The sequence below is a fragment of the Macaca thibetana genome, chromosome 5, assembly GCF_024542745.1.
Source record: "Macaca thibetana thibetana isolate TM-01 chromosome 5, ASM2454274v1, whole genome shotgun sequence".
NCBI lineage: Eukaryota > Metazoa > Chordata > Mammalia > Primates > Cercopithecidae > Macaca > Macaca thibetana.
Genome location: NC_065582.1, coordinates 49,454,951 through 49,479,344, shown reverse-complemented (window position 1 = coordinate 49,479,344; position 24,394 = coordinate 49,454,951). Strand labels below are relative to the sequence as shown.

General features: G+C 43.1%; 2 protein-coding genes across 3 annotated transcripts in view; both read right to left on the bottom strand.

The window, feature by feature from the left end:
• The window catches only part of MAML3 (mastermind like transcriptional coactivator 3), a 436,667-nt gene that overhangs the window by 351,899 nt on the left and 60,374 nt on the right, over positions 1-24,394 (bottom strand). The window lies entirely within an intron of this gene.
• NDUFC1 (NADH:ubiquinone oxidoreductase subunit C1) overlaps positions 1-24,394 on the bottom strand; it is an 829,703-nt gene that overhangs the window by 772,526 nt on the left and 32,783 nt on the right. The window contains exon 1 of one of the 2 annotated variants that reach the window (XM_050790272.1): positions 16,031-16,048. The exons of the other annotated variant lie outside the window; for it this stretch is intronic. The gene's annotated coding sequence lies outside the window, so the exon portion shown is untranslated. Of the gene's footprint in view, positions 1-16,030; positions 16,049-24,394 lie in introns of those variants that run through there. 2 annotated transcript variants of the gene reach the window in all.

Genomic DNA, 24,394 nt, shown 5'->3' with positions numbered 1-24,394 from the left:
CTCAGGAGGCTGAGGCAGGAGAATCGCTTGAACCTGGGAGGCGGAGGTCACAGAGAGCCAGGATCACGCCACTGCACTCCAGCCTGGGAGACAGAGACTCCATCTCAAAAAAAAAAAAAAAAAAAAAAAATCCAAAACAGTGCCAGACTCTAAGTTTTGTGAGGACAAGAACACTGTCTTGGTTACCATTGCATTTCTGATTCCAGCTTCAATATTTCCCACTTAGCAAGTGCTTCAGAAATATTTGTTGAATGAGTAGCATACATTCATGTTAAAATAAATAGTTGGGAAAAAAATCTCTTCATATTTTAGCCCAAGTACTTTGGCTTTGAGGCCTAGAGACAATCTCATTTTAATCTATAGTAAACCTGTTTTGCAATCATTAAAATGTTTCTCTTTGAAGGTAAGCTTACTTTTTCAGATCACTGATGAAGATATTCAGAATAAAGTAGAACACACTCTAGAAGGACAAAAAGAGACAAGCTTCAAAACTGAAAGCAGAACCCACACACACACACAAAAGCAAACAAACTGCCTTGTAGCATCTTTGCAACTGACACCCAAGAACCAAAATGAAACTGGCTTTCCTCAGCAAAGTCCAAGTCAGAATCATAAAAACTCCTCGAAATACTACAAATGGCACCTATGTGACAAAGAACAGTTTTACAGCCTCAACACTCAGTGGACAAATGCCTTCAGATGAACCACTCCAGAAGGTAGGACTCCTACCTAAGGCAACTTCTTCATACTTTAGCTTGTTATCTTTGTGCGAACTTGATTGAGCCTTTCACACACACAAATGACTTTTCCCCTCTCCCTTTGGTTAAGACGGTCATCCGTTAAACATCATTAGGAAGTAGAAACCCCCCTTCCCTCTCCAGAGGGGGAACCTGCTCTGTGCTAATAACCACACAGCTAGGTCTGGCCTTGCAGCCGCCTTGCAATACAGCCCTGGGCTCTTCGTGGGCACTGCCAAACTTCCCACAGCAGATAATAATGTGCCACCTAAGGAGGATGGCGGCATTTTTCTGCCCTGAACTCCAGCTTCCAGGATCACTCGCCTAGGTCTCATCTTCCAAAGCCTCCTTTGTCTATCGAATGCATACTATGTACCTTGTCATTGTGGGGAGGACAAAAACAACTGGCGTTTCTCACAAGCTGTGTGAAAGAGCTGCTGCAGAGGACCCATGTGTGCACAGGCTCCGCTCACACTCTCTCTGTTTCTCCCTCTCTTCCCCTCAGAAACACCATCTGAGAGAGCTGCATGACTGCCCAGACCTTGTCCCATCCAGCTGACTCCACCAGCCTTTTCCTTCTTTAGGAAGGAAATGGATCCCCAGGAGACACATTCCTGCGGCTCCATGAAACCATCCAGGCACAGACACTCGACCAGCTTTTTAAATTTTACAGCTTTTACACGGAGGTGACACCCCTGTCCCCAGCCCTGCTATCGTGGATATTCCCATTACCCTTGTTAGTTTCAAATGTTAAAAACAGAGAACTCAAGACATTTACTTTTTTAATATCAAGAAATCCAACGTGGCATATTATAATAAACATAAACACATACATAATAGCCCAAGACTTAAAAACAAATCCCTTTGTTTCTTAGACCCACAGCCACATAGACATCACAGTTAAAAAAAAAAAAAAAAACCACAATGAAACGTATCAGCGGACATTCTCTTTCAGATCCAATACACAGAAAATCTTTACACTTATAATTTTACAGAGACCAGGATTAGAGAGAGAGAGAGAGAGAGAGAGAGAGAGAGAGAATGCGCGCATCTGCTTTATGTTCTCAGTGACCAGCTGGACAGATGGTCAAGAATATCATTAGTTAAGAAAGCTCTCATTCATGATCAGAAAGTCCCTTGGGCAGGCTGGTGTGGGGTGCAAGAATGTCCTAGAATGTCATACTTGAAGAATGTGTTCATGTCTGAGATATGAACCCATGTGGTGGACGTGGGGGAGGAAGGGGGAGAACAGACAGCCTGTTGTGATCCAAAAAGCAACCACAAGTACCTCAACATTGGTTTGTCACCCAGACACTTCCGGCTTTCATTCCACCCACTCCCTCGACAGTATCAAAAGTGAAGCAAACCATTGATAGGTCTCAGTAGCTGCCATAATCCTTCCTTCTCTAGACACAAGTGCAGTCAGCCCTCCGTATTCATGGGTTCTGCATCTGTGGATTCAACCAACAGATATTCCAAATATTTTCCAAATATTTGAAGGAAAAAACGTGTGACTGTACTGAACACATACAGACTTTTTTCTTGTCATTATTCTCTCAACAATACAATGTAACAACCATTCACATAGCACTTACATTGTGTTAGGTATTATAAGAAATCAAGGGATAACTTAAAGTATACAGGAGAGGCCAGGCGCGGTGGCTCACACCTGTCATCCCAGCACTTTGGAAGGCTGAGAAGGGCGGATCACCTGAGGTCAGGAGTTCGAGACCACCCTGACCAACATAGAGAAACCTCGTCTCTACTAAAAATTCAAAATTAGCCAGACGTGGTGGCGCATGCCTGTAATCCCAGCTACTTGGGAGGCTGAGGCAGGAGAATCGCTTGAACCCGGGAGGCAGAGATTTGCAGTGAGCCGATATTGTGCCATTGCACTCTAGCCTAGGCAACAAGAGCGAAACTCCGTCTCAAAAAAAAAAAAAGTATACAGGAGGATGTGCATAAGTTATATGCAAATACAACACCATTGTATATCAGGGACTTTAGCATCCCTGGATTTGGGTGTCTGTGGTGGGGGGGGCTGGGTCCTGTAGCCATCCCCCATGGACACCGAGGGACAGCTGTACCTCACAAGTGGAAAAAAATAAAGGGAGGCAGAAGAGGATACACTGGATGAAGTTGCCACTTCTTTGTCACTTCTTCTGGGCTAACACAGAAGATGTAAAAATAAACAGGGGGTCCTATATGTTCATCCCAATATGAGCATTTCCTGGGTGAAATTTCTCTAAATTTAAGTCACCTCTCAACCTGACCAACAGAAAGCGTGTGTGTCTGGGGAGGGAGGAGGAAGGCCAGTCATAAGCACTACCAAATCTATGGGAGAACTGGAAATCAACAAATCTGCAACCATCTGGCTTTCCGTACCAATTTACATCCACGTTTTCTTTTTTTTGAGAGACAGTCTCTCTCTGTCGCCCAGGCTGGAGCGCAGTGGCGTGATCTCGGCTCACTGCAATCTCCACCTCCTGGGTTCAAGCAATTCTCATGCCTCAACCTCCCAAGCAGCTGGGATTACAGGCGCCTGCCAACACGCCCAGCTAATTTTTGTATTTTTAGTAGAGATGGGGTTTCACCATGTCGGCCAGGCTCTTCTGAAACTCCTGGCCTCAAGTGATCCAACCACCTAGGCCTCCCAAAGTGCTGGGATTACAGGCGCGAACCACATCGCCCAACCCTTCACTTTTTCAACAAAATTTCTTATGGACTTCCATCAGAGGGACTCTGGTACTACAGATGAATTCCCTGGTGTTTTGATCTTTCTCCCCACCCTGCAGTGAGCACCTACTTACTGGCTGTGAGGTTGTGCCAGGTGCCCACAGTATACAAGAGACATGAGATATGGGGATACCCCGCCTGCTGTTTTGGGGGCAGGGGGTGTATGTGAGTCAAGCAACATTCACAGCTTCTAAAGCTAGAAAAAGTAGTCTTCAAAATAATCCATATGTTGCTTTTGGCAACTCACTTCAGTGCCTTGATTGGAGAGTTCTGAGGATGACATTAGTGAGAAACTGGGGTCACCAAAATCAAACAGGAGGCCTGGTTTGGAGCAGGGAGCAAAGTAATCAGAAAGAGAACATGTGGCTGGGTGGGGTGGCTCACACCTGTAATCCCAGCACTTTGGGAGGCCTAGGCAGGCAGATCATGAGGTCAAGAGATCAAGACCATCCTGGCCAACATGGTGAAACCCTGCCTCTACTAAAAATACAAAAATTAACTGGGCATGGTAGAGTCCCATCTACTCGGGAGGCTGAGGCAGGAGAATAGCTTAAACGCGGGAGGCAGAGGTTGCTGTGAGCTGAGATTGTGCTACTGCACTCCAGCCTGGTGACAGAGTGAGACTTTGTGGAGAGGAGGGGAGGGGAGGGGAGGGGAGGGGTAGGGGTACTATGAAGGAGAGGGTCATTATTCATCCCCAGCTGTTCCCCAGCTTCTGCCTTTCTTGTACCTACCAGCAACCCCTGGTCCTTTGAAAACATATAAGGCAGAATCCTCAGCTGCCACCACAAATGACCTCGGAAGGGTCAGTTAACAACAACAGTCATATAGGTTGAACATCTCTAATTTAAAAATCTAAAATCTGAAATGCTCCAAAATCTGCAATTCTGTGAGCGCCAACATGATGCCCCAAGTGGAAAATTCCACACCTGACCTCATGACAGGTCACAGTTAAAACGCAGGCACACAATATGCAGTCTATTCCGCATCCCCAGCTCTTCTGGTGATGCTACTGGGCTGCTTAGTTACCCTGAGCAAATTCGTTTTTCACTGTATTCACAGTATGTCATATTTTACTGTTAAGTACTTACGTGTGTAAGTGTAAGAAAATGATTGCTTCTAGGGGCCATATAAATGCAGAGTCAGCAATGATGGTGATGCCAACCAATCACAGAAGGCCCACATGGATGGCTGAGACAGTGACTCCTTTGCTTTCTGATTGTTCAATGTACACAAACTTTGTTTCATGCACAAAGTTATTAAGAATATGGTATAAAATTACCAGGCTATATGTATAAGGTGCATATGAAGCATAACTGAATTTCGTGTTTAGAATTGGGTCCCAGCCCTAAGATATCTCATTATATATATGCGAATATTCCCAAATCCAGAAGTATCCAAAATCTAAAACACTTCTGGTCCCAAGCATTTTGGATCAGAGATACTCAACCTGTAGTTTACTTTACTGAATGCGTATGATAGACTTAGCTAGGTTAAGTGCTTTAGATCTATGATCTCATTTAATGCTCATAACATTTCTGTGAGGCAGGTATTAGTGCCAGTTTATCCATAAGAAGGCTGAAGTTTGGGGAGTTTAAGCTATTTGACCAAGGTCACATTGCTAGCAAGTGGCAGAGACAGGAATTGGTTCCAGGTTATGTCTCCTTCCAGTGTCAAGGCACTTTTCACCTGCCTGAGATTTTCCAAAATTAACTGCATTAAAGAATTAAGAAAAAAGTAAAATATAGATATGTAGAAAAAAACAAGTTAACAAAATGTAAGTCTCTTGTGCTCTTAACATCAAATCTAGATGTTTAGCAATTAATGAGCTCACGAACCAATTTTCCTCATAGAGTGCTATGAAGAACATATATGTATGTGCACTTTATATATTTTAAAGCACAATGTGAAAGTTAAACATAGATATATATTATTTATTTTTAGAGATAGGATGTCACTCTGCCACCCAGGCAGGAGTGCAATGGTGCTATCATAACTCACTGCAGCCTGTAACTCCTGGGCTCAAGCAATCCTCCCACCTCAGCCTCCTAAGTAGCTGGGACCATGGGCGCACATCACCATGACTGGCCAAATTTTTTTGTAGAGACAACATCTCCCTATGTTGCCCAGGCTAGTCTTTTTTTTGGGGGGGGGGGTGGGGGGACAGGGTCTCTCTGTCACCCAGGTTGGAGTGCAGTGGCATGATCTTGGCTCACTGCAACCTCTGCCTCCCGGATTCAAGCGATTCTTCCACCTCAGCCTCGAGAGTAGCTGGGACTACAGGCATGCACCACATCACCCAGCTGATTTTTTATATTTTTAGTAGAGATGAGGTTGTACCATGTTGGCCAGGCTAGCCTCGAACTCCTGGCCTCAAGGGATCCACCCGCCTTGGCCTCCCAAAGTGCTGGGATTACAGGCATGAGCCACCACATCCAGCCTCCCTATGTTGCCCAGGCTGGTCTTAAACTCCTGGTCTCAAGAGATCCTCCTGCCTTGCCCTCCCAAAGCCCTGGTATTAAAGGCATGAGCGACCACACCTGGCCCATTATATATATTTTATGTAATATAAAAGTTATTATTTATTATTTCTAGGACTATTCCCTCTCTATCCCCCAACCAAGGTCTGTGAAGATCAAATAAGATATTATGGTGACTAAGGATGCTGCCTTAGATATTTTCTGTAATATATTTTTAAGTTACCATTTTAATTTTGTACCTTCAAAGTGAAAATATATTGTTTTTGTAAAACAATTAAGAGCAATAAAGCTCAGGCAAACTTCCTGGCTGGTGGAGATCTCAGGATAAGGTGTGAGCACAAAAATGAGACAAATGAGACTTTTGTAGTTGAAATGAGAAAACTTGCCTCCATCCTGTACTGACTTTGCAGTTTTCTCCTGTCTCTTCCAGGTCTTAGGCTCCAGGCCCCTGGAAGTCCTGCTTCATCTGTGCCTACTTCTCTTGCTGCCATTTGGTTTGCCTGACTTTGTTGAGGCTTCCAGAAAGTGCCTTTTCTTAGCTGCTTATTCTGAGCTAGTATTTGGCCTCCTTTACCCATGGGCCTTTGGGTGGACACCACCTTTCCCTAAAACCTGTCTGCATCTTTCCTGTCCCTTCTAACCATTCATTCAGTTTGTTCTTCCCCAAGGCGGGCTGCCACAAGTTGCCATTTCCTGACTGGCGCATGGCTCCAGAGAGCTCGCAGGCAGACACAGGGAAGGAATCTTATCTCGTTTTGTTTGTTTGTTTGTTTGTTTGTTTGTTTGAGACAGAGGCTCACTCTGTTGCCGAGGTTGGAGTGCAGTGGCACAATCTTGGCTCACTGCAACCTCCGCCTCCAAGGTTCAAGCAATTCACTTTGCCTCAGCCTCCCATGTAGATGGGATTATAGGCACCCACCACCATGCCTGGCTAATTTTTGTATTTTGGAGAGGTTTCGCCATGTTGGCCAGGCTGATCTTGAACTCCTGACCTCAGGTGATCCACCCACCTTGGCCTCCCAAAGTGCTGGGATTACAGGCATGAGCCACCGCACCCAGCAGGAATCCTATCTCTAATAACATTTTCAAGTTCTTTAACTTGAAATGCCATGGAGAATCATTCTTGATCTCTCCATGTCTAAGCAGGAATCTTCTCAATGTAACTTACAAAATCAATGTTCCTGATTCATACAAAACTTCCCCGCCAGTACTGCCACAAAAGGAAGCAGAGGGTTGTTCCCTCCTCACCCAACAAAATCTTGCAGGCCCACATCAAAGGCAGCCCTGAAGCATCACTCCACTGGGAAGGCCAAAGCTTCCTTCCATCATATTGCCCCCTTCTCAATGCAACATTGAATTTTGGAGCCAAACAGATTAGAATTCAAATTTCAACTATCATAAAGCTCTGTGACCACTAAACCACTCCAGGCCTCAGTTCACTTATCCTCAAAGTTGGGCTGATGATAGTAACTGTCTGACAGTTGCGGTGGGGTTTAAGAGGCAGAATGTATATCAAATCTTCACACAGAGAACACAGAAGTAGGCTAGTATTATTTACCAAGGTAGCCACTATCCCTTTCTGAGCAAAGCAGGGTTAAAAATAAAGACAGGGGCCGAGTATGGTGGCTCACGCCTGTAATCCCAGTACTTTGGAAGGCCGAGGTGGGCAGATCATGAGGTCAGGATTTCAAGACCATCCCAGCCAACATGGTGAAACCCCGTCTCTACTAAAACTACACAAATTAGCCGGGTGTGGTGGTGGGCGCCTGTAGTCCCAGCAACTCGGGAGGCTGAGGCAGGAGAATCGCTTGAACCCGGGAGGCGGAGGTTGCAGTGAGCCGAGATTGTGCCACTGCACTCCAGCCTGGAGACAGAGTGAGACTCCGTCTCAAATAAATACATAAATAAATAAAGACAGGTTTTTCTGTTCCCAGACACTTCTGGAAATGAATCAGTTGCAACAATCTTTCCTAGAAGTTAAGTCCCTCCCTTCTTCAGGCCCTGTTTTCAGGGCCTGAAAACAACAGGGACAAAAAGTACAGGCAAAGGACAAGAAGGCACCATAGCTCTAGCACCAAGGAAAAGGCATCAGATGTTTTGGTTTTAAGAAAAAATATCACCCTCTCCCACACTAATAATTTCCAACTTTATCAAGCTACTAAACAGGAGCCATAGGACCCTTGCTTTCCTTTAGAAATGGGAGAACCCTAGAGAAAAATAGGACTCTTTTAATCATTCCTATTTGCATGACACTTTATGCCTCCCACACAGAGCTTTGAGGAAAGCTACAAGAGCTCAGGGCTGTTCATGTGACACCAGCGATGTTGTGGTCATCGGAGAAGGCCACTCCAAGCTTCTCTGCTTTCAGGGATCTCACTTGCCACAGGATGGGGGAGGGTGGGGCTGGAGGAGGAAGCCTGGGTAGAAGACCCAGAACTCCCTGAAGGCTTGATGAGCAATTCGTGTCTTCAGAACAACAGTAAAATGATGGAAAGCTAAAGATGCCTGGAAAAGAGGGACTAGAGCAAGAACTGACAAGGAAGGCATAAAAGTGAAAAGAAAGCTAGAGAGTCAAAGAAATTAAGCTTTGTCTTCAGTTCCCCATTGCCAGGATGAAAGGAACTTCTCCATGCTAGGCTGCAAGAAAAGGAACCCTCCCACCTCAGCACAGACTCTCAGGGCCCACAGTGAGGTCTGGAAAGGAAAGGAAACAGAGGGGTGATTTCCAACCACCAGGCCCTAGAGACCATTGTCACAGGAGGAAAAAGAGGCAGGAGACAGACAGAGAAAGTCTGGGTGGGTGTTAAATTATAATTATGTCTACAGTGATATACGAAAAACTTCGCAGGTCTCTGCTGATCCAGATATGGGAAGTCCACCTTCTGAATCCCATGCTAGAGTTGATAAGAAGGCAGGCAAAACCAGGAATCAAGAGCTCAGTGCCTTCTTTAATACAGTGCCCACCACTGTTAAGGAGACCTCTGACTCAGTTTCCAGAAAGGAAGATAACCTCTTCAGCCATGAGAGTCAACTGTCTTTTAAAAAAAGGAAGAAATTGGGGAAAATTAGATTTGTGAATGAACATCCTTCTGAAAGGAGGAAACACATGAAGCAAATTATAGTTTTATTGATTAATTAATTCTTTTTTTTTAGATGGAGTCTCGCTCAGTTGCCCAGGCTTAGAGTGCGGTGGTGCAATCTCGGCTCACTGCAACCTCCGCCTCCTGGGTTCAAGAGATTCTCCTGCCTCAACCTCGAGAGTAGCTGGGATTACAGGCACCCGCCACCACACTCTGCTAATTTTTGTATTTTTAGTAGAGATGGAGTTTCACCGTGTTGGCCAGGATGGTCTCAAACTCCTGACCTCAAGTGATCTGCCCGCCGCAGCCTCCCAAAGTGCTGGGATTACAGGCGTGAGCCACCGTACCTGGCCACAGTTCTGCAGATTTATATTTTTCCTCCTTGCACTGGGAAACTAAAGAGTAAACAACTCCCATCCCCCAAAATATCCTAAGAATACTAAAAAGCGTTTAGTCAAGGTCTAGCCGTATATGAGAAAGTAGTTAATATTTCCCAAATGACCCCAGACCAAAGACTGAATTCTGCATTACAAATACCATGACCTTCTTATTTAGTGCCATTTATAGGCATTCAAAGCCAAAGAGAGGAAGTCAGCAATATATTAATTTTCTTAATTGTTACGTAAATGTCTCAGACCGACCTGTAAAATGTATGGACTCACAGAAGGTGTAATTCACTCTAAGATACAAACCTACCCTCTAAAATTGCAGTTGGTAAGCACTCAACATGGAGTTGAGAAAATGTTTACAAAATGCAAGACAGGTGTTTGGATTTATTTCAAATGTATTAATAAAAAATACAATACTCCCTTGAACAATGAATACCAGAGTGTATGGCAGTTAATTCTGGGAAAAAGAAGTGCATGTAATCACTTACATTTTGGAAGTGAAGGTTAATCTGCAGGAAACGGGAAGTTAAGATGTGTAATTAACCCAAAGGTACACAAATAGAAAGAATGGGAGGCAAAGACTAAAGAGGGAGCTTGAAGGAGCTAGCACAGAAATGCCTGCAGAAAACGCAGACAGCTGAAATGTCTCTTCTTTAGGCTTTTTCACTCATTTAATCATCACAGACAGGAGCTCTACTCATGGGTCCGAATGTGCCCAAAGACAGTGTTACTCAAAGCATGGTGTCTGGACTTGGTGCTCATCCTTAAACGGTAATGTTCCACGCTCACAGGATAAGCACAGAAATTTAAAAGTGCACGATGAGAGGCCTACAGCAATTTGTAATAAAGGAAAATTCGAGCACATGATCATTTTTCTAGTAGTACATTTGTATTGTATTTTCTAAATGAAACAGTGAGAAATGGATTGGAAATAGAAGGAGAAGAAACTGGTCTTTCACCATAGGCAGTTTGCAGAGTACCTCTAAAAAAACCTACCCTCTAAAATTGCAGTTGGTAAGCACTCAACATGGAGGTAAGAAAATATATGAAAACTTCCTGTTGTTTGGTTTCTACTCCAAGTTATGTTTTCTCAACGCAGAACCCTGCCTGGTTAGTATAGTAACTGATGAAAAAAGCCAGCAATGATGGCTATTTTCGCTTGAAACACTGATTCCACTAAAACCAACACCTGGCCTTATACTGTTGTGCTATTCCACATAAGGCAAAACCCCGCTCAATCTTTTTGTTTGTTTGTATATAAAAAGAAATTCTGAATTGAGCAGCCTTCTATATAGAAAAATGGAATTCATAGTTTTAATCATTAAATATAGCCGAATATTTACACATCATTAAACACAAAATATATGAGCTGTTAGGTGGGTTCTTCCTCCTAGCCCTACCACGCCTTACTATAAAGGAATATGTTACAATGCATAGACCACATTGCATTCTCTCACATCTACTTTACTTTCTGTTTGAATATCTGTGGTTATAGCAACATCACTTTTTATCTACTAAAAATATCTTAGGCTTCCTCGGCCTAGATTTTTCCCCCTGGAATTCTGTTTGTAAGAGGTATAGGTATAAAAAAGAAAATAACTATGTCTTTGTCAGGAGATTAAACACATTTTAAAAAAAACAAATATACATACACATTTGTATATGAACACAAATGTAAACACACATCTACAACCTACACCTGAAGTCCCACCAGCAAAATCTTCATTAACTCACTGTCTAATCACTGAGTAGAAAAATAGTATATCCAAGGACCATAAGACAATGGTCTCCTTATTTACCAATATCATGTTTACTGAAATAAAGCTTTTTAGGTACTGCCTTGGTTATATTAAGCAAGTTGGCTTCAAGTTCAATAACATAAATGCAAAATTCACTAAATATGCAGGCATTGGTTGGAGGAAGACGAGACAGCACTGGGATTGGCTGAGCTGAGGGAGAAACAGATGAGGGAGGAATAAATCAAGAGTGACCCAAATTGAGAAATTCTGTGAGTAAATATTGAAGTCTTATTGGCATGATTTTATCTAATGGCTTTAATATGTAGCCGCTGCTACAAATGCTGGGGTCATCTAATGGGGAAGGTAGGAAACAGACCTCACACTGCACAACACCAGAGGATGTGAACTGTCTAGGCTGCCCCTACATCTCCATAAACAAGGCCTCTTCCCATCAAAGGCCACTATGGAATGTAGCTGGAGTTGTTTATGCTTCTTTCTTTTTCTATTAGGTTTACTTTCCTGATGTTAAACCCTATCAACTTTACTGCCCAGAAACCTATCTTCAGAATAGGACCTTCTGCTTTGAAGACTCCTTTTAAGAAATGTCAAGGGGCAGTAAACATAAAATAGGATCCATAGCACCACCAATGACACAAAAACAGGGCCAAAGCTAATCAGTCCCTTCCATAAAACACACACTCAGTCTTTTCTCCCTCTCACACACAGTAGCAGACCAATAAGATCTGCAGAGTGAATGTAAGCAACAGAGTAGGAAGCAGCTGAAAAGAAAGAATTCCTGCTGCGTTCTCCCCTTGTGCCTCTTTCACAGTCAAAGGGTTCAAGGGAAGAATGTTTTATTGCACACTGCTGTTCACCACTAGCAGTGCAAGTTTATTCTGCCCGGGGGCTCAAGTGGGACGAATCTGGTCATCTCCGTATGTTCTCGGTGAAACTCTTCTCTTGTTTTCCTTTCATTTTTCAGGCCTGGTCTAATTTAAAACAAGCCACACAGAGACACACAGACACACTGGCCATGGCAGCGACTGCCTCTGAGAGAAAGGTGGGCCTGCAGTACTGGCTGGGACCACCTCTAATCTGAAGATGCTGTTTGCCTGTATTTGCTTCCCAGTCCTTCCTCCCTGCCTGTTGCCTGTTGGGCCTAACATGGAGCTCTGCCCACACCAGAGCATTACTATGGCCATGAGCCCGTACCAAGGCATGGCCTTTGCAGTCCCCAGCATACAGCTCCCAACCTCACAGGCAAGTCCATCTCTATTGCTGTCAGGAAGTAAAAGTTCAAATGGGGCAGGCACAAAGTCCTGCTCATCCCAAGGCACCAACGCACCCCCACCAGGCTTTTCCCAGAAGGCAACTCAACCACTCTGGGATTTTTTTTTTTTTTTTTCCTTTAAGAAACTGCATTAGGAACTTGTCAAAAATCCTGAAGTTGGAGACGAGTGTGAAACTCCTGGGTCCCACCAAGGCTGAGCTCGTACCAATAGCCCTAAAGTCAAAAAGAACCAGGAAAGGTTCTATTTACAAGTGAACTGGACTCATGAGGCTCCACCAAGGAGGTAATCCCTGAAAACAGGCAAAGTTAATCAGCAACTCTAACCGCTCAAGGCATGCTATTATTACTTTTGAAAACAATCATCTGATTATACAAACATGTATATAGTGCTTAACAGTTTACTCTGTATTCTTCCCATGAATAGTTTCATGTTCACAACAAATGTAGGAGGGAAAAGTATAGAAATTATTATCTCCATTTTATGGAAAAGAATCTAAGGGTCAGAACCTAGCTAGTAAGTAAAGAACTGCAAATAAAGCTCAGGTCTTGTCTGTCTCTTTCCACTATATCACAGCTCACCTTCCGAAAGAAGCGTCATCTTTGTGGCATCTGTAAAACACTTCCCCTATCTTTCCCCATACTGCCCACTCCTCTTAGGTGCCGGAAGAAAATGCCCACTACTTTTACACACATAACTAATGCATGGTTGCTGCTCTGCAAATGATTTCTGAATAAATGAGCACTCCCATGCATGCCATTCCAAGGCACGGTCACCCTTCTTGCCCTGGGCCAGATTTAGGGAGGTCAGGAGCATCTAATATGGAATCTTAAGTAGTCAGAAAAACAGGAAGGAATACAGATGGGTATGTTCCTTGTTTGCACATAAATGCCATTTGGGCTTCTCAGACCTGACGCTTGAGCCTTTCCTGAACTGTGCTTTTTCCTAACATGCAGGTCTGCCTGTCAAAGTTATGCCACCACGCTACCATCTACTTTTCTGGCAACTCCAGTTATTCTTTAGTTTTATCTCTCAGTTTAACCAGAAGGTTCCCCTAACTTTCCCCTGTTTTAACTAGGCCAACTGATGTTTTGCCAACGGCAGGGTCTGGGTTTTTTATTTTGTTTTAAATCCACTTGCCATTCTCTACCTCTCTCCCAGGCAATTAACAAGCATTTGGCCCACTCCACTCCTACTCCAGGCCTTAAGTTCGCCCCAACACACTGACTCCTGTAGGCCACAGAAAAGCCCAACAGCAAAAGAAACACCCTAGATTGAAAGACACACACACACACACACACACAGAAACCTACTGATAATGAGACTCACCCTCCTGTCAGCAGAGAATGGCCAAACCCATCTCCCAGTTCTGGTTATTTCTAGAAATTTGAAATCTATAATATGTCACCATCACTCAACACTCAGTAAGTATTTACTGGATGAATGCATGAATGAATGATTACTATTATCTGATAATATGCACTTGAGAGAAACTTTATCAAATGCTTACTGAAAATCTAAATTACTAGACAAGCAAAGGGCCGATGACTACTCAGGGATTTACACTTTAGTGGCAAACACAACTTTACAGCCAGGCCTACTTGTCTTGTTACAATCACTTAAATGTTTTATTTGTTTACAAAACTCTTCTCAACTATTTTTGATGATTTGTTGCCACGTGCACAATCTAATGTGCATATATACACAGGGAATGAAAGTATGTAGCCTGGCACACTGCCACCCTAAATATCAGGCAGGCTCCTCAAAGACAATAGTAATGCTGTGTATTTCTTAATACATTTTCACTACTAGATCAGCCATTTGAAGGTTTATTTATTCCTAAATTCTTCAGCTTCCTGTATCTGAGTATTTATGTCTCAGATTTCCCCCATTACCTCCTTTCCCACCACTTTATTCCTAATATTCCACTTTTCACCTCATTACTATGAAGCATGACCTAACGCCAGCATTTATTCCCTGACCTCCGAAATGAAAAGACTCATAAACAAAACAAACAAAATGGAAAAAAAATTTAGCAACTATTTTTGGGCCCCAGAAACAAAACTTACTTTTCCAAAGAAAGAGAATCCTTTAACCTACTTTGAGGACTAACAAATGACTTGAACACATTTTGCTCAAGGTTTTATCAAACGATGGGAAACATACAAAGGTCTGATATTTAAAATACTAACTTTTGTCCCCCTACAATGCATCACCCTAGTCCAATGTTACCTTAAAAACGTGGGGGGCGGCGGGGAAGGATAGCTATACGGTTTACACTGGGTTATAGTCCTTGTTGTGGCTGCTGTTGCTATCATTTGGTGATAATTTGGAAATGGTCCCTTGAATGTCCCCTCTGATGCTTCTGGCATCGCAGTATCCGCCCCCAGATCACAGGGAAGCTGTTAGCAGGATGTGAACAGAGTTCACAAAATCAAGGGCTTGTTTACATACCAGCCACAGCACGAAGAAATAAAAAAGGTCTAAATGGCTGTTGTCTAACCTGTTTTTGTGTTTTCCTTGCGTATTTCTTCCCAGGCTCTTAACAAACAGGTAATGGGTAGTTAAACATTTGGGACCAGTTACTCATCTTGCTTTGCAGTCACAGAGCTGGTCCAAGTGGAGCAGCCAGTAACTTCAAAGGACACCCTAGTTTGGATGTTTCCCAGGGGACAGAGCCCAGGCCCCAGGGCACCCTCATAAAACCCGAGGAGGGAATTTTACCCCATTCCCTGCCCCTGGTTACCTGAATCACACTGTGCACATGTACAGAAGCTAAAAGGTTCTCTACTTTGCCCCATTTGACTCAGGAAAAGGAAAACAAATGATAGATAACTGCACTGGTTCCTCCCACTCGCTACGAACTCCACTCTCTGCGCCCTTACGCAAACCACTCAGAAGGGTCAGAGCAGCTGTTTCCAGAGCCGCTTGGCCAAAACGGGCGAACACAAGGCATGAAAAGAATTCTGAAAATACTTCCGATTGCTTTTCTTGTCTCTCACACAAGAGCATGCTTAACCCACGGGTACCTTTCAGTGTTCATGTATAATAAATACAGTTTTCAAAATAAAGAATAAGACACCCAAAATCCTACCTATTTGGTGTAGCTGCTGCCTTCGTTAGTCACATTTTCTCAGAGACCGTAGCTCCAGATGCACTGAAAACCATCATTTTTAATTATTTTATATCTACGGCCATTTGTCCTACAGACTTCTTCTTGGCCTCTTATCATTTTTGCCAGTGGAAAATTTATGCTTTCCCCTTTAACTACTACTGGTCTAAATTTACTTTAGTGAAGAAAATTTTGGCTCTAACTAAAACTCATGTAAACTTTCCATTTCACCGTGATGTTTTCTTTTCTTGGATTCAGCACAAGTCTTTTCTAATCTAAGAAACGGCTCTTACAGGCCCTCCTCGAATGTTTGTTTTCCAATTTAAGAGCATCTCTCTGTACATATACATAAAACATTAAAAGCTTCAGTGATGTGTCCAAAGTTGCTCTAAGGCGGGAAGAGCTAATCCGACTCTCCACCATCCGCACAAGGGCACCACCTCACAAATGTGTCTGAGTAAGACCCGGCCCCATGGGCGTCCCCTGCAACTTCTCTTCCTTGAATCCCACTTTGAGAAGCACACATGCTTGGACTCAAACAGGTCATCTCCAGTATCCATTTCTTTCATTTTCTTTTGTCCCACAATAGAGTTAAACAATACACTGGTCGTTCAAATGCTTCAAGTGGTTTTACATGCTTTATTCCAACTATCTTCTCAGTATCAATGTGAGAACAGAGAGGATGAAGAAATTTCAATCATTCTTCAAGGGGGAAAAAAGGCATTTAAAATATCAATTATTTTGTGATTGGCTCAAGATCTTACAGGTATGGCAGAATCAGAACTAAAGTACCAGTGTTCAGACCCTCACAAATATGGTGAATTCATCCTCCTACTCTCTCACATAATATAGAGTAAACGTAAATGTAACCTGAACCACTTAAAGGTGGGGTGGGGAGAAGGAGAGAGAAGAGGGAGGGGAAGGGGACCATGAACATTAAACCATTTCACCAGAAATTTTCTTTCTTTCTAATCTGTCATAGGAGTAGAGAAAACAAAGAGAGATTTTAAAAAGAAACTGTCTTCCTTTTAAGCTATGTCCCTATTGCTCACTTAGAAAAAAGAATGAAAATAGGCCAGGCACGGTGGCTCACACCTGTAATCCCAGCACTTTGGGAAGGCGAGGCGGGTGGATCACCTGAGATCAGGAGTTCGAGACCAGCCTGGCCAACATGGTGAAACCCCGTCTCTACTAAAATTACAAAAATTAGCCGGGCATAGTGGTGCGTGCCTGTAACCCCAGCTACTACTGGGTCTGAGGCAGACGGATTGCTTGAACCTGGGAGGTGGAGGTTGCAGTGAGCTGAGATCGCACCACTGCACTCCAGCCTGGGCAACAGAGTGAGACTCCGTCTCAAAAAAGGAAATACAAAATACCCTCCTACCAATCCTTGCTCAGTATTGAAATTTTCTATTTTTTGTGTGACTCTTTTACTAGTGATGTTCTCTAGTTGTAATCAGAGGGTCCATGCTATCTTATATATCCCCTCAATGAATATGACTTCATATACTCATCCGTGTCATAGCATCCCATTCTAAAGACAAATAAATGTATTATTAAGCAATATTTGCCTTGACATTCTGTTATTTGGGAATTTGTACTGTGTTGATTTCACTGGAAATAGCGTTACCATGAGAAATTTTATTCTTCACAATGATTTGGAATTTCCTGTGGTTTCTAGGCTACAAACAATAAAGTTTTACCTCTTTTTAATTATTGTGAGATTCTTCCCTGGATATATTGTACCCATTTACAGAAACATCACCAAAGTGTAAGTGAAAATGTTTTTCCACATTTTGATCAACGCTGGGTTTAAAACTCGTATTTATTTTTTTAAAGTGTCTTATGCACATAACTTCACTTTAAAGTTGTCTTAATATATGTTCTTTCAGCTCCTAATGAGGGTGTGTACTTGTCAGGGTGATAACTTATCGTCTATATTTCATCCTGGGCAAACTGTGTCCTTCACCACTCACACTGCCTCTTTTTAAGCACTGAATCATGCCATAGGTGGAGGAAGGGGCCAAAAATAATTGTTTAATCATAACTATACAACCAACTCTTTACAATGAAACACAGAATTCTCTACTTTAGGAAAATGAGATTATATTTAGCCTTCTGAAAATGAGTAACAATCAAGCGTAAATACTTGTTAACAGGTTCAAACATAAGCACATGAAAACAAAACTGGCCAAGCTGAGGCAGGAGGATCATTTGAGACCAGGAGCTCGAGACCAGCTTTGGGCGACATAGCGAGACCTCGACTCCAGAAAAAACTTTTAAAATTAGCCGGGCATGGCGGTACACACCTATAGTCCCAGCTACACAGGGAGGATTGTTTGAACCCAGGAGTTCCAGGTTACAGAGAGCTACGACCTCACCACTGCACTCCAGCCTGGGCAAAAAAGTGTGATGGGAGGAAGGAAGAGAGGGAGGATGGGAGGGAGGGAAAGAAAGAAAAATAAGGAAGAAAGGAAGGGAGTAAGGAAAATTGACCTGGTCTAAAAGGGAGAGCCCTTTCCCTCCTCCCCTCCCTATCCACTTCTTTCAGACAAACCCCAATTTCTCCAACATCACAGCACTGTCCAAAAAGTCATCAAGGTGTAGTCTTATCCTTTGAATGGTTCTCTTTCTTATCTCAACATTTATCTCTGTCCAAAACCCCTCTTCCTTTCCATTCCCACTGCTCCATGGTTTGCGCCTTCCTCGCTTCTGCCCAGACTAGCAAACTCGCGTTCCAGCTTCTAGTCTTTGTCCTATTCTACGTGGTACTATCAGAGGAACTTCCTGTAGTACAGCTCTGACCTTGTCTCTGCAGTGTACAAAATTCTGAGGTGCTTTATGCACCAACAAACCATATCCCAACTGGCTCTCACCAAGAAAACGCATTGCCAGGAGCTCTTCACTGGTACCTCCTTTGGTATTTAAAAGCTTCTTGAGGAACGTGAGTGTGCCTTATCATAGTGCTTAGCAAGACTCTAAGAGTACTCAAAAGAACTAATTTAGCGTTTTCTGCGTACTATTTCATAATACCCGTCATCAGATGTAAGCTGAGTAAAATCAGTGTCTTAATTGTATCTCCCACAGTTCAGTGCTTTCAGTGTGGAATTTCTACAAATCATCATTGAACAAATGAACTATGGAACTAATTGCTCTTTATTGAATCCACTGGTTGAGTGCTCTAGAATAAGCCACCTAGAAACATTGGTATTTAAAACATCAATGACGAGGAAGATAGTAATACTCAAAATACTCTCATGAATTTGTTTTTGAAAAGAAATTATTATAAACAAAATAAATGACAGGCCTTCAGGTGAAGCTCTATTATATCATACCTAAGACTGACAACAGCAAAGATATGGATGTGCCTCAGGAAGATATGTTACCAAGACACTAATCCATATACTTCCTAAAGAAATTGCACATCCTAAAAATCTAATCCTTCCAAAAATGTTATTATAAGTAAGGCAAGGCTTAGTTTGCTTGATCATATTTTGACCAATAATAATGAGAAAAAGAATGGAAATCCCCCCTTGACAATCATTTACACATTCTCCTTAATCCCAGCATGATGTAACAGACACTCTCTCAACTCATAGTTGGAATTCCAAGTTCATGTTCTTTCTTTCATTAGTTTTATGACCTTGGGCAAGTCACTTCACCCTCGGATGTCTCTGTTTCTTCACCTGGGAAATGAAAATGTTTGACTCTGATCTTTCAGATTTCATCTAGCTCCAGAATTCAATGATTTATGAGTATTTAAAATAAGCTTTTTACTGATATATGTAACAGCATGAATGAATCTCAAATGCACAATGCCAGATTCGAAAGGCTACCTATTCTATGATGATATTCACATGACATTCCAGAAAAAAACAGAACCATACGGATGGAGAGCAGATGAATGGTTGCTGGGGATTGGAGGTACAGGGGACTGTTTGACTACAAAGGGGTAGCATGAGGAAATGTTCTTTGAAGGTGGGGTAACAGAACTGTTCCACATCTTGATTGTGGCAGTGGTCTTGAACTCCTGGCCTCAAGTCATCCTCCTGCCTTGGCCTCCCAAAGCGCTGGGATTCCAGACATGAGCCACCACACCCTACCCTATGCGGCAGTGGTTAATCCAGGCATTTACCAAAATTCACAGAAAGGTACACCAAAAAGAGTACATTTTACTGTATGTGAATTAAAATTATTTAAGGTATTAGGAAATTTATTTCTCCAAATCCAATGCATCTTTGATGACATAATAACTGGACAACATCCCCGAAGAAATTAACACCAACCTTCTGGACTTATCACCGTCTTAAGGCTGATGAACCAGGTTTGCACCCAAATAATTTGCGGTGTGTTTTACAGTCCTGGTGTTGTTAATCTTTCAATGGACATTCTACAGAATGCTTCTGAGTAGCTCTGTTTTCCAGTGTGGAATATCTAACAATGAAACAGCGAAATGAACTCTAGCGGGAATGATTCTGGCGCTGCCCAGGACCTGTGTGGCCTTCATGGAATGTTAGAATGTTGTTGTTATCTTTGTGATTCATACTAAAGATATGAGGCACACAACACGAATGACAATAACAACACAGCAATAATAGCAACAGTTAACATTTAATCAGCACTTAGTAAGTTCCAGGCACTGTTCTAAATGCTTACCTACAGCTGAAGTGCTACAGTAGCTCATTTAGTTCTCAGAACAATCCTGTACTGGGTTATATTGTCATCTCATTTGACAGCTGAGAAGATTAAACAATGTTCTCAAGGTCAACTGACCAGTGGGTGGCAGAGTCAGAATGCAAACCTAGACAGTCTAACTCTTACCACAAAGCTAAAGCTGCCTAAAAAAGCTTCATTTAAAGAACAATTTATTCATCTTCCTGGAGAGTCCGTAGCTACTACTACATGCTTCCACAAATTCTTATCTAGGCTTTCTTCAGAAATTGGACAGGCCAGGCGCAGTGGCTCACTCCTATAATCCCAGCACTTTGGGAGGCTGACGCTGGCAGATAACTTAAGGTTGCGAGTTCGAGACCACTCTGGCAAACATGGTGAAACCTCATCTCTACTGAAACACAAAAATTAGTCGGGCATGGTGGCAAGCGCCTGTAATTCCAGCTGCTTGGAAGGCTGAGGCAGGAGAATCGCTTGAATCCAGGAGGCGGAGGTTGCAGTGAGCCAAGGTTGTGCCACTGCACTCCAGCCTGGGCAACAGAGAGAGATTCTGTCTCAAAACCAAAACCAAAAACAACAACAATAACAAAAAAAAAAAAAAAAAAAAAAAAAAAAAAGAGAGAGAGAGAGAAAGAAATTGGACAGAGAGCTTTTTCTAATTAGGACAAGCCAGCATCTCCCTCTCTGCCTGGTGATTTCATGAAGTCTGCATAGCAAAAAGCCCTACATACACTATTTTACACAATCAGGTACAACTGCTTTTTCCTATTCCTTTCTCCTTGCTCACAGCAAAGCTGGCTTTAGCTGACAGGTAAGATTTTTTTCCTAAGGCCTTCCAAAATAAGGCAAGAGAGGGGCTGAGCTTCTCCTACCAGCCACCAGTTAGGGTCTACTTTTTCTTTCAGTCATTTTCACTATTTTATGTAGGTTTAAGCCTTTGGGTAGAAATCTATCCCAAAGCAGGCAAGTTCCTGTTCCTGAAATGACTAACTCCTTGCACAAGGCAAGAGGCTTGTTAGAACCCTTTCAACTAGAGAGGATGATTAGTTTAAAACAAAACAAAACAAACAAACAAACAAAAAAACAGGACCAAGGACCAAGCTGCTGAGGCTGAAGGAAACCACACAAACAAAAACAATGCACCCATTAGACAGTACTTGTAAGGTATTCAGACCCTGAGAAATTAGTTTGAATGCAGTAGAAAGGCAGATTACAGGAGAGAAAGGGCTCCCAACTAGTTCAAGGGTTTGTTTAGTCTACTTATCAAGCCCAAACTAATCATCTTAATGGCTGTTTATGCCCAGAACAGGGTTCAAATGGCCTTTCAAAGAAAGCAGGGCAGACGCAGGCTGGCAACCTTCCTCTCTCCAAGGACTGCAACCTTCCTCTCTCTAAGGATCCCAGGATTCTCCTTACTGAAGATCCCCACTCTGAGCAGGTAAAACAGTCGGCCATAGTTCTATTTATTTCCTATCATCTTCAAACCAGACTATACGCTCCAAAAAGCAGTGGGGTATCATCTCTGTTGTCCGTTGCTCTATCTAGCTTATAGATCATTTTTGAGATAAAAACTTTATATATATATATCTATCTCAGAGGGTTAATGAACTGTCTGGAGGGAAAGATGGGGACTCAGACTTAATTTAAGTCCTTGCTTTTCCCCGATGCAGACACCAAAACCTTGTGACTGAGCATCAACAGGTGTCTTCCTCCTGCAAGGAAACTTTCAGAAAATCTTCAAGGTAAGCCAACTATCATTCTACCAGAATCAAGGACACGGATTTCCAAAATTCTAATCCAAAAGGGGGAGTGTGGTGGGGGGAAGATAATCAACAAGGCAATCCTTCTCCAGGCCACCTACTCCTCCTCCTCAAAGCAGCATCAGATGAGAAGCCGGGTGAGGCATGTTAACCGAGAAGCCCTCCTCCAATTAATGTGCTATTGCTCCTTTAAAACCGAGAACAAACGGCACTCCTGATCCCGGAGGCTGCAGAGCAGTAATTGTCACTTAGCCACTTAACTCCCCGCCGCACTGCTCACTCACTCATCGTGGTTTATCTCTCAGCCAATTACTGCTGTCATTTGCGTTTCAATGTGTGCCATCAGGGGCCAGGCCCAGTCGACAGCAGAACAGAAAACACCGGGAGGAGAGCCGACTGGCTTCCAGAGGCGGGTGGAGCCCACACCTCATTCCCTGCTGCTCTGTGGGAGCTTCCAAGGTATTCTCCTATCACAGAGGCTCCCAAAACAGCTCCACAAGGGACCCAAAACGACCTGCCCATACTCCAGTTTTGTGCTGTGCCTGGCTGTACACCGAGGCAACCAAGAAGAAAAAATTTGAGCCCTAAGTACCAAGTCAATAATAATGATGGTGATATTAAAGCTACACAAATTTTAGCTGCTTAGCATGACAACAGACAAGAGACAAGTAGAGGAAGTGGCAAGGATTCCTGCACCTTATTATTGTGAAATCCACCCAGGGCTAGTCTACAAATGTGAAGACAGGAAAATCTTAGAGGTCTCACTGCTCTTCTATGCGAGCAGATTTCCAGGCACGATGTTGTTCACCCATCTATAACTTGGCCCCAAAGTGTGAGGAACATATGAATTTTCTTAGGCGGTCCTGAGTTGAAATATCTAAAAATTATATTTGCATTCTATTGTCATATTATAGACTGGTGATACATTCTATACTTGGTAACAAAATTTTGTTTTTAAAAAAATTCCTTAAAGGCTCAACCAGGTGTGACTTTTTATAACTAAATCAGAAAAAAGCTTGCCAGACCACATGTCCAGATTTTTCAGTTCTGCAAAGATATCCTTTCTGGTTGCTCAGTGGATCCTAACCACAAAAGCTAAGACTCATGTTTTGTTTTTTTTGGTTGGTTGGTTGTTTTTTGAGACGGAGTCTGGCTCTATTGCCCAGGCTGGAGTGCAGTGGCGCGATCTCGGCTCACTGCAAGTTCCACCTCCCAGGTTCATGCCATTCTCCTGCCTCAGCCTCCCGAGTAGCTGGGACTACAGGCACCCGCCACCATGCCTGGCTTTTTTTTTTTTTTTTTTGTATTTTTAGTAGAGACGAGGTTTCACCGTGTTCGCCAGGATGGTCTCAATCTCCTGACCTTGTGATCCACCCGTCTCGGCCTCCCAAAGTGCTGGGATTACAGGCTTGAGCCACCACACCCAGCCAAGACTCATGTTTTTAAACCGTTTGTTTACTCTTCCTTCCTGGATCAAATCTATACCATCATGCACTGCATCAGGGCTTTTCTCTCAGAAGGCTGAAACCTCCCGATTGTTAAGGCAGCACCTTGGCTGTATTACCCTAGCCTGAGACTTCCTTTGGAGTGCATTTGGTCTAGCCATCAGGTTGTCCTGCTCACTGTGCAGTAAGCACCATGATCCCCCTGACATTCCATCTTCTGGAGCCCCAGTAACCACAGAAGGAGGGCCAGCAGCTGAGGCTGAGCCGGAAGAGACCTGTTCTAGCTGGATCTGCACAGCCCAGTCTCTGGGTCTAAAATAAAACTCTTCTCTGCCAATGAGCTCTGCCAGGCCTGATGACGTAACAGGTCCCTTCAGTTCTATTTGCAGGCAAGGTCCATTTACATCAGGATTTCATCCAGGTAAGGGGGAATTTGGGAGGGGGAGGGAGTGAGGGACTCTCAGAGAATGGACCTGTCTTCCTATCGTGCATGGAAAAGGTCTGAAAGAGCTGGTGAAGTGCCAAAGTAATTGTACACGTCATCTTGAGCTGTGCAAAGAGGAGCTGGCCTAGCTATAGCTAATTGCTATCCTCCGGCTATATGCTCCCCACTGAATACCAGAGAGGGGAATCTGTTCGGTGCATAACAAAGAAAAATCACAAGTAAAATAAAGCTAAGCAGCAGCCAGCCAATGCTGTGATGCTGCGACCGCCAACCATGGCCAGCCACACGCAGGGAAACTCAGATTTGTCCTCACTCATCTTCTCTCAAGCCTTCTAATTAAGAAAACCTTAAACTTGGAACCAATTTACTCCTTTCTCGCTCTCTTTAAGTCATCACCCTGACCCATCTGATGAAGAGAGAGCACTTCAAACGACGGAGAGTAGTTCCTAAGATAGCCGGTGGCCAGCGTGAACTTCCTAATTAAGGACCCACACAAAAGTAACTTTCCCTT